General features: G+C 43.0%; 1 pseudogene; it reads left to right on the top strand.

Annotated features, from left to right (window-relative positions):
• Positions 1-2,510: 2,510 nt before the first annotated feature.
• LOC119330277 lies at positions 2,511-8,276 on the top strand (annotated as a pseudogene).
• Positions 8,277-8,857: the final 581 nt, after the last annotated feature.

Raw genomic sequence — 8,857 nt, 5'->3', positions numbered from 1 at the left:
TGTGCAAGCCGGAGATAATAGTAATAATAATAAATTAGAAACAATTCATAGCATAAATAATTTATGCAAAGTGAGCAATAAAAGAAATATGGCCTGTGTGCCGAACACTCGATGAGGTAGAGCCCTCTCAGCGATGCCGAAGTGACCGCGTGACATAGTCAAAGTCGATTATGCAAAATATTTTTTTAAAGAGATGTGGCCTGGCGTCGAAGCCGATGTCGGTGCAGGGCGCTAGCGTGACAAAGCATATATTCATAGGGCGGTCTGAGTCCTGATGAGGCGTTTGCCGAACTGCGGACAAGAAACTTACTGAACCATCACGCAACCATTGTTAATGCGGCCATCACTTGATAGACCTGTGTATAGATGATGGAACAAACCAGAGTAATAATTCCTCGGAAAAAGAAAACCCAAGCAAGAAAAAATTAGTAGGATTAATAGCACCTGGTTTATCTGTTGTAACAATCTGAAGAAAGGTTACTCCCAAAGTTGGGACTTGATCCGTGCACCCATTGCCTGATGGGCGATGAAGCGACGGCATGGCGATGCTGGAAAAGGTTGGCTCACCGAGGAAAAGCCCCCGGTCCAGCTAATGTGACGAAGTTGGTCGGCTGGTGACGCCGAAGTCTCCGGAGTAGGTTGATAAAAAGATGACGGAGCCCCTGGTCTAGTCGAGGTGACGGAGCGGGTCGGTAAGTAGACATTGCAGCTGCCATGTTAGCCGAGGTGTTGAAGCAGTTCGGCGTGATGGACATCGGCTTGAAGAAGCAACAGTGCAGCCATGCCGACACTGGTCATAACTTGTGATGCGGTCAATGTCGGATTGATGAAGTGACCGAGCGATGATGTCGGCGCACCTGACCTGTGCAATCCGTGGGGCAATGGTGTTGGTGATGATTTAGCCTTCGCGATGTCGAACTCTTGTTCGACTTGCCGAGCTGATGATCCAATAAGGTTAGGCTCAGTTCGATGAAGCGACGATCTGTCTACCGCAGGTCGACAGACGTGGAGTAAGGGCTGGTTTGACATCGGCACGACGGTGAAGATTACCTCTGAAAAGGAGCAAACTTTGTGAACATGTGTTCGGAAACAAAACACAATACCCTAGAAAGAGATTCTTTCAAAAAGGTTTTCAAATATCCCGTTCAGGAAGAAAGATGAACTCAGGTCGGATTCGTATTTGCGCAGAAAACAGATCCAAAAAGTGATGCACTAATCGGAAGGTTCCCGGAGTTTGAGCGTTCGGATTGAGCTAAAATTTCGAGAGGTGGTAGATATGAAAATTCCACAGAAGATGAACGGTTGGATCTTCCAAATAACCTCCGAGCTAGGATCTGGTGACCACGCCTAAACTCGTCTAGATTCCCGTCTAGACTCGACAGGCCTCCAGTATATCCTAGATCGCCGAAGATTCCTCCATGGGAATGCAACGAAATTTTACAGGGTTGTTGTACACTCAATTCCACACAATTCCACTGAAGCAATCATAAAAGCGACGCTCGAGTAGGCGGTGGCAGCGGATACATGTTTTCTGTCCAGAAAAACAGCATGATCGCCCGAGGGCAATGTTGACGTTGAGCCCCCGAGCTCCATCGATGATTCCTCCATGATCTTGATAGAGATCGGAGTTGATAATGAAGGCCCTCGTCTGAATATAATGATCCGAGACGGAGTGCAGTCCTCGGTCGAGCCAAGGTGACTAACCGAGCCGTCGATGAAGATGCCGACATCGACAATAAAGCTCGGCTTTGACGCATAGATCGCACGGGAGACGATCTGAATTCTCATCGCACTATGGTGACTACCAGCAGACTCTCAATGAAAGCACCAATGTCGGTTCTATATCTGGCATATCTCGTAGTTGGGGTCCTAAGCTAGGCGTCTTGGAGCGATGGTAACATGAACACGGGATTTTACCCAGGTTCGGACCCTCTTGATGGAGGTAAAACCCTACGTCCTGCTTTTGATTGTATTGATATGAGTGTAGTACAGAGTACATGTATCTACCACGAGATGATAGTAATGAATATGAGATTGTCCATTGACTAGTCTGGCCTCGGTTTATATATGCACCGTAGGCCTAGGGTTTAGAGGAGTCCTCGTCTTGGGCGCCAAGTCTTTGTGGAATCCTCCTTGTATTTGGCATGGGCTGCCCGAAGTGGCCCAATAGTGAACCGCCATGTGGGTCCTCGGCCCAACCCACAGGTCGAGAGACGACGTGGTGAGTACCCCCTAGTCCAGGACACCATGAAGGGTCTTTGTGATGGGTTCGATCTTATGGTGCTTGATCCTAGTGAAAAAAGGGGAACCTACACGTATGTATCATTGAACATATAAACCCTGAAGAACTCATAGGCACATCGAAGCCAGCCACGTCACCTTTAAATTGCTGCTGCCACCGCCTGTAATTTTCGTTCCTCACCGAGGGCATCTTAGTAATTTCATGTACAAACACGTACAGAGTATAAAAGTCACCCGCTGCGATGGAGAAACCTGGCCGTCGCCCGCCCCCGCGCGAGAGCGACCTAACCCGCGTCCCCCCCGCCTCCTCTCCTGTCGCCGCCACCTCCTCCCCGCGACCCCCGCCTCCTCCCCTGCTGCCGCCACCTCCTGGGCCTCGCCCTCACCCTCTCCCCGCGACCCCCGCCTCCTCCCCTGATGCCGCATCCAGGGCCTCGCCCCCAGTCCTCCTTCTCTGCCATCACCGATTCGGCGGAGCTCGTGGTCAACCGGCGGTGAGCATGGCCTCGATCTGGAGAAGGAGAGGCCAGGAGTGTGGCCTCGATCTGGAGAAGGGGAGCAGCCTCGCAAATCTTCAGCCCTCTCAGTCAGGTACGTGCCTCGTTTGCATTTCTTTGTTCTTAATTAGCCCATTTTTGCTATGATTCTTGGATGTGTCGTCGAATATGAACATGAGCAGTTAATTATGCGCACGTTGTAAAATATACTCATGGCCCTTGAAACAACTAACTATTTCAGGAGGACATTCAACTCATGGCAGATATGGGATTGGATGCCTACAAATTCTCAATTGCATGGTCTCGGATTATCCCAAGTATGCATTATCAGTACAAATTTTGTGCGCCCCTTAATAATTTGACTGATAGACAGGGTTGTCCAATTATGGAGAATTAAATCAACATATATATCAGCACACTAATAGTAATAGCCTTGTGTGTTTTGCTTGATGTCCAGATGGCACCGGTGAGGTCAACCAGGCAGGCATCGACCACTACAACAAGGTCATTGATGCACTCCTAGCAAAAGGTGAACTTTTGTACACTCTAAAGATCAAAACATTGTTGACCAGTGTTGAAGTTTTATCGAAAATAACTGTTAAATCCAAATTAGTTATGAGCTCACTAACAATGTGAACTAGAATTATCATTTTTCCAGGGATTGAGCCATATGTTACCCTCTACCACTGGGACCTTTCCCAGGCCCTGGAAGACAAGTACAGTGGGCTGCTTGACAGGCAGATAATGTATGTACCGTAGGCACCTTGATTTGGAGCAACTTTTCTTGGGTCCTGCAATGGTGGTCAAACAACCAAAACATGCAAATTATAGATGCAGCAACGACTGCGCGGCGTATGCAGAGACGTGTTTCAAGGCGTCTGGGGACAGGGTGAAGCATTGGATCACCTTCAACGAGCCACACACTGGCGGTGCAGGGCTACGACAGTGGGATCCACGCGTCGGGTCGCTGCTCTGTGCTCCGCCACCTCTACTGCAAACAAGGGAGCTCCGGCACTGAGCCCTACATTGTCACTCACAACATGATCCTCGCTCATGCCACGGTTTCAGACATCTACAGGAAGAAGTACAAGGTCGGTCAGAAGTCGGAACATCCTATATATTGGTTTAGTTCAGGTTTTGCTCTTTGAAAATTGATGTGGTTTTCCCTTGGGCCTGAAGTTGCAATATAGTTTGAAATGAACAATAAACGATTGAGTTTCTATGCATTAATATTATGCAGGCAGAGCAGAATGCAGAGGTGGGGATGTTGTTGGATGTGATATGGTACGAGCCTGTCTCAAACTCCACAGCTGATGTTGAGTCCGCTAAGAGAGCACAAGAGTTCCAGTTGGGATGGTCAGTGAGCCTCACTCACTAACTCCATTGACTATTTTCTACTAATTAATCTAATCATGGATGGATTGCCAACAACAGAAGTACAGAATTAGCCTGGCAGTTTTGTATATTATTTGATTGCAGTGACAATAAAGAAGTTTGCTTTGTCTACCATCAAGGAATAATAATTCATTCTTTAATCTTATGTGTTCCTCGTGAATTAACTATTTGAGTTGGCGTTTATGCCATTTCTGATATGACATCATTTTCTTAATTTCTTAGAAGATGATGGTTCTTCTTCTCCTATTTGATGTTGCCGTCAGGGAGTCAGATTACCTAGATAATCCATTCGTGACATCTTCTTGCGTTCATGGAAGAGTTGGTACTTTTTTGCCCTTTCTGTGCAATACTTGGCTACTATCTGCAGTTTTTTGTATCAACCAAGGGATTGAGTGAAACTCTCCTGTGTCATAGTCTGAGTGTTTTAGACTTTAGTGGTAACTGACTTTTGATGTTAATTGCTAATCAGATGGTAATATACTAATGTAAATAGTGACTGTTGATTTAAATAGTGACCATTGCTAATTAGTTTCAGAGTTGGCTGTTGATGTGAAGTGACTCATTTTTAATACTGTTGACTATTTTAGATTCAATACTGTTTCGGAGTTTTCACCGGCTGACTGTTTCAGAGTTGGTTCTTATCAAATTAATTATCAGATAGCGAATGTTGATGTCAATAGTGGCTGACTGAGTGTACCTCCTAATATGTTAATTGGTAAAAAAGTAATATAGTAATGTTAATTCCGTATATATATTTTTTGGCTTTATGAATCTAAACAAATGTATACGCTTTGTTGAACATGCAATTTTTGAACCATTGTTATGTACTAAAAAATGTCAGTTCTATGTAATGTAATGTAGTTTCTTTAGCTTCTGGGTTTGCACAGGGAAACATACTATTTAGGTGATGCTATTGACCGGAACAACACAACCATCATCATACTATGTTACATATTCAGATCACCAAAGTTCTGCTCCCAAAGATTAGTTTTAGTGCACTTTAACTCAATTATTGTCGATGCTTGATACCCATCACCGAAAGCACTAGGTAGCATCTGATTAATTTTTATTCAGGTAATTAAATCCAATCATTACGCAGCAATTTATTCCCAATGTTATGAATGCCTATCTTTATAGATATCCTCCTGGCCCGTTTCCTGCTTTATTGAGTACTCATATGCCATTGGTTCATATCCATGTTTGTAAGGTGTTAGTGCTCCATTATCACGGCTTTCTTCAGTTAAATGTGGTTCTAATTCTGGATTCTGCTTGTTGAGTGCCATCATTTTTGTCCAGCCGGGCACATGTAACTGTCAATTCAAGAGCATGGGCAGCGTGGTTTTACTGTGGGTGTTGAGGAGCGGGGAGGGTGAGGAGGACGAAGGTGGGGGAAGGAGCAGCGAGTCAGGTGATGGGTTAGGGCCACCGGTCGAGGGGGAGGGGAGGACGGCCACTGCTCGCCACCTCCCTGCCTCGTTTGCTGCATCGTCGCCCTCCTATCCACTGCTCTTTGTCCCCCGCGACACAGCTCCGGCCACAGTAGCTTGTTGCCTCCCGCTTCCTTCCTTGCATGCTAACCACTGCCTCACCAGATTGGTGTTGAACATAATAAGGTATAAGGCCATCCATACTCATTTTCCTTCTTTGTATTTTTTCTTCACTGGTCATGATTGGTTTGAGTATCATCATTTTGTAAATTATATGCAAATGTTAGAACCAGCGCCGATTTTTTAGTCATATGGTAGTGTTGTGGTGAGCTGAGGATAGTATACATCTCATGCTGCACTCTCAAATTCGATCAGTAATTTAGTCAAAGTAATAAATATAACATGAACTACCATAACATAGTTACATTGTTATGTTGAAAATAGCCAAGTTCTTGCTGGGTAGAGCATGAACTACTAGGGGACGGTGCCTGTCGGGTGTTGCGGAGGGATTTCTTCTGGAGCTCGGCGTGGTGCCCTTTCGTGATTTGTTTTCTTTTGTGCTGCTTGAAGTGGTACTCTAACATTTAACTTTGTTATGAAATTACAAGTTAGTTACTTTCAAGTCAAGTATGCATATTAACTAAAGCACATCTGAATGTTATTTTATCTTACTTGGCATAATAGTGGCGGTGGTTCTGAAGCCTACCCAAACATGAATCAGTATGGTAATTCTAACAAGTGGTGCTCTAATATTCACTTATTCAGTTGTGTTCTGGAATGGCCTCTTTCTGCTTCCTATTGTAAGCTTTCGTTTGTTTCGATTTTCTACTGTTTTCTTCCTTCTGTATTTTTTCTCTTTCTTTGGTGCTGGCGGCCAAATCCAGAGGCTAATTTGTTTCCTTTCAAGGAGGAAGTAATATATGAGTTTTCTTTTCACTTCTTTGCTATTGCTTAAATACAATCTCTTGTTTATCAACAAAGGAATTAACTGAGATTCGCTTTTGTTCTGCAAATGGATTCCAATCAAATTTCAGTTTAACATTTTATAGACCAACATTTTTCCTCAAAATATTCTTGGCGACTTTGGTGGTAAGCATACTGAAGGTAGTATTCCATTGTCACTGACATTTTATAGTTAAATGTATTTCTAATTAAGTTTCTACAGAAATGTGGTTGTCGAGTAGCATCATTGATTTATTATAAGGTACTTATTGTTGTTAGTGTCCCTTTCTGCATGCTGATGGGATAGTCAATTGGGTTCATCATGATGGATTTTTATGGTACCATAATTGTTGGATGCCCTTTTTTATCAAGTGGTTATAAATTATGTCAAACCCATGTCTTTACGTGATTTTCTAACATGGAAGTAGTCACTTCCTGGATATCGAAGTATGTACATAGAACTGAACCGTTTATCGCCTCATGTTTTGCTAGAGAAAAATAAAGCACGAGATATGTGTTAGGATGATGGATTTCATATTAAAAAGAAGGATGCAATATATGAGCACTTGGAATGCAGTAGACATATGTTTATAGTAGTGTAATTGTAGGATTCCTGATTTGTGGTGCATAGACCACCTGGATTAGTTAGTTTTTGTAGTTCCTGTATTTTATTTCTTACTACATTTTTCTGGGTCGTTTCAAAATTTCTGCTCTACAAATAATCTTAAGAAGTTTGGGTATGCACACAGGTCCTAATAATAATGAGTTGTTTAGTGCAATGCATGTGGGCTGGTTACTTCTTTTATTTTCTTTTTTACGTTGTATGTTCTTGGAGGTCCCCTTTTCTCTCTTCTGTTGATCAAGTTTTCTTCTTCTTTCTTCTGCTTATCAGGGTTTCTTCCTTTCCTTTTTTCTGGAAATTGCATTTATTGTGTGACCTATGTATTGTCATTATTCTTGCTTCATTGATCGTGTTTATATTCTGGGTTTGGCCCGACGTTGTGTTTTCGTTTGCCTCATGACATTCATATTTTGTGGTTGTGTGTATCATGGTGTGCTTTGCCTGCTTTTTCATGCTTGTGTGAATTGACCATGGTCTGTTCTTGTTGGGGTAAAGCCTGAACTGCCGGGTACACTTTGTTTATTGTCCTTATTCTGGTTCTATCAGTGGAGATCCTTGTTTTCAAATAGCAGGGATAGAGGGACAGAAAAGATATATTTGTCGCGGCGCTGCAAGTGTTGCCCCCCTCCCCAAGGGCAAGGTGAAGAAAGGTGCCTATGTGGTTTTTCTGCAGCTCGCAGCGAGGATTGTTGTGTTCAACCTGCACAAGAATGCCAAGAAGTCCTTCTCGGAGACGTAAGCCACGGCGCATGTTTCTGCCATGATTTCCTTCGGTTGGATTTCATGGATTTAGGTGTTGAAAAATTATGGGTTGTGGATGCAGGATTAAGGATATGTACTTGCACTACAACGAGAGATCTGGGCTGCTTCTTTGTGGCTTCCAAACTTGAAATGTTTGTTTGGAAGTTAGTTTAGTTTTTTGTTGTGGATTCACAACTTCTCACATGTACCATCCTCTTAGACCTTTAGATTTTCAAAGAAACTAAATGAAGATATGGTGGTATGGTCTCAATAGTACAACTTAAAGCCTTCCATGCTTTATATTTTCTCTGAAATTTGCTCTTGAAGAATCTTGTATCTATATTAGATCCGGTGAGAAAAGGCGACTTCCAAGCAGAGGACGTGGTAGTGTTGGCCACATTTGGTTTTTGACTTGAGTGTCTAAATATTCTCATAATACTTGGTTCCCTCTCGGCCATTGCGCCATTGGCGCAACGAGTCATCTAGTTGCTATTAAGGATAAAAAGATGAGGTTTATTTCTACATAAATAGATCTTGTCTACATCATGTCATCGTTCTTATTGCATTACTCCGTTTCTTCATAAACTTGATACACTAGGATAGCGGTCGATGTGTGGAGTGATAGTCATGATTATTTGAAGTTCTATCAATTATCGAATAGTAATTTGTTTACCCACCTTATGCTATTTTTCTCGAGAGAAGCCACTAGTGAAATCTACGGCCCCCGGGTCTCTTCTTTATTATATTTTCCTTCGCGATCTTTTTTTATTTGATTTTATTTTTAGATCTATTGATCCAAAAATACAAAAATACCTTGCAGCAATTTTTATTTATTTATTTTATCTCGCGTTCCGTGAGATCTATTTATCCAATCTACTACAATTTTACCTATCTTTTTACCCGTGAGGGATTGACAACCCCTCACTTACGTCGGGGTGCAAGTATTTGTTCTTTGTGTGCAGGAGTTGTTTATGTGGTGTTGCGTGGTTCTC

This window comes from Triticum dicoccoides, chromosome 7A, assembly GCF_002162155.2.
Source record: "Triticum dicoccoides isolate Atlit2015 ecotype Zavitan chromosome 7A, WEW_v2.0, whole genome shotgun sequence".
In the NCBI taxonomy this organism is placed as follows: Eukaryota; Viridiplantae; Streptophyta; class Magnoliopsida; order Poales; family Poaceae; genus Triticum; species Triticum dicoccoides.
Note: the sequence above shows the minus strand (reverse complement) of the source record. Positions and strands in the feature narration are given on the sequence as shown.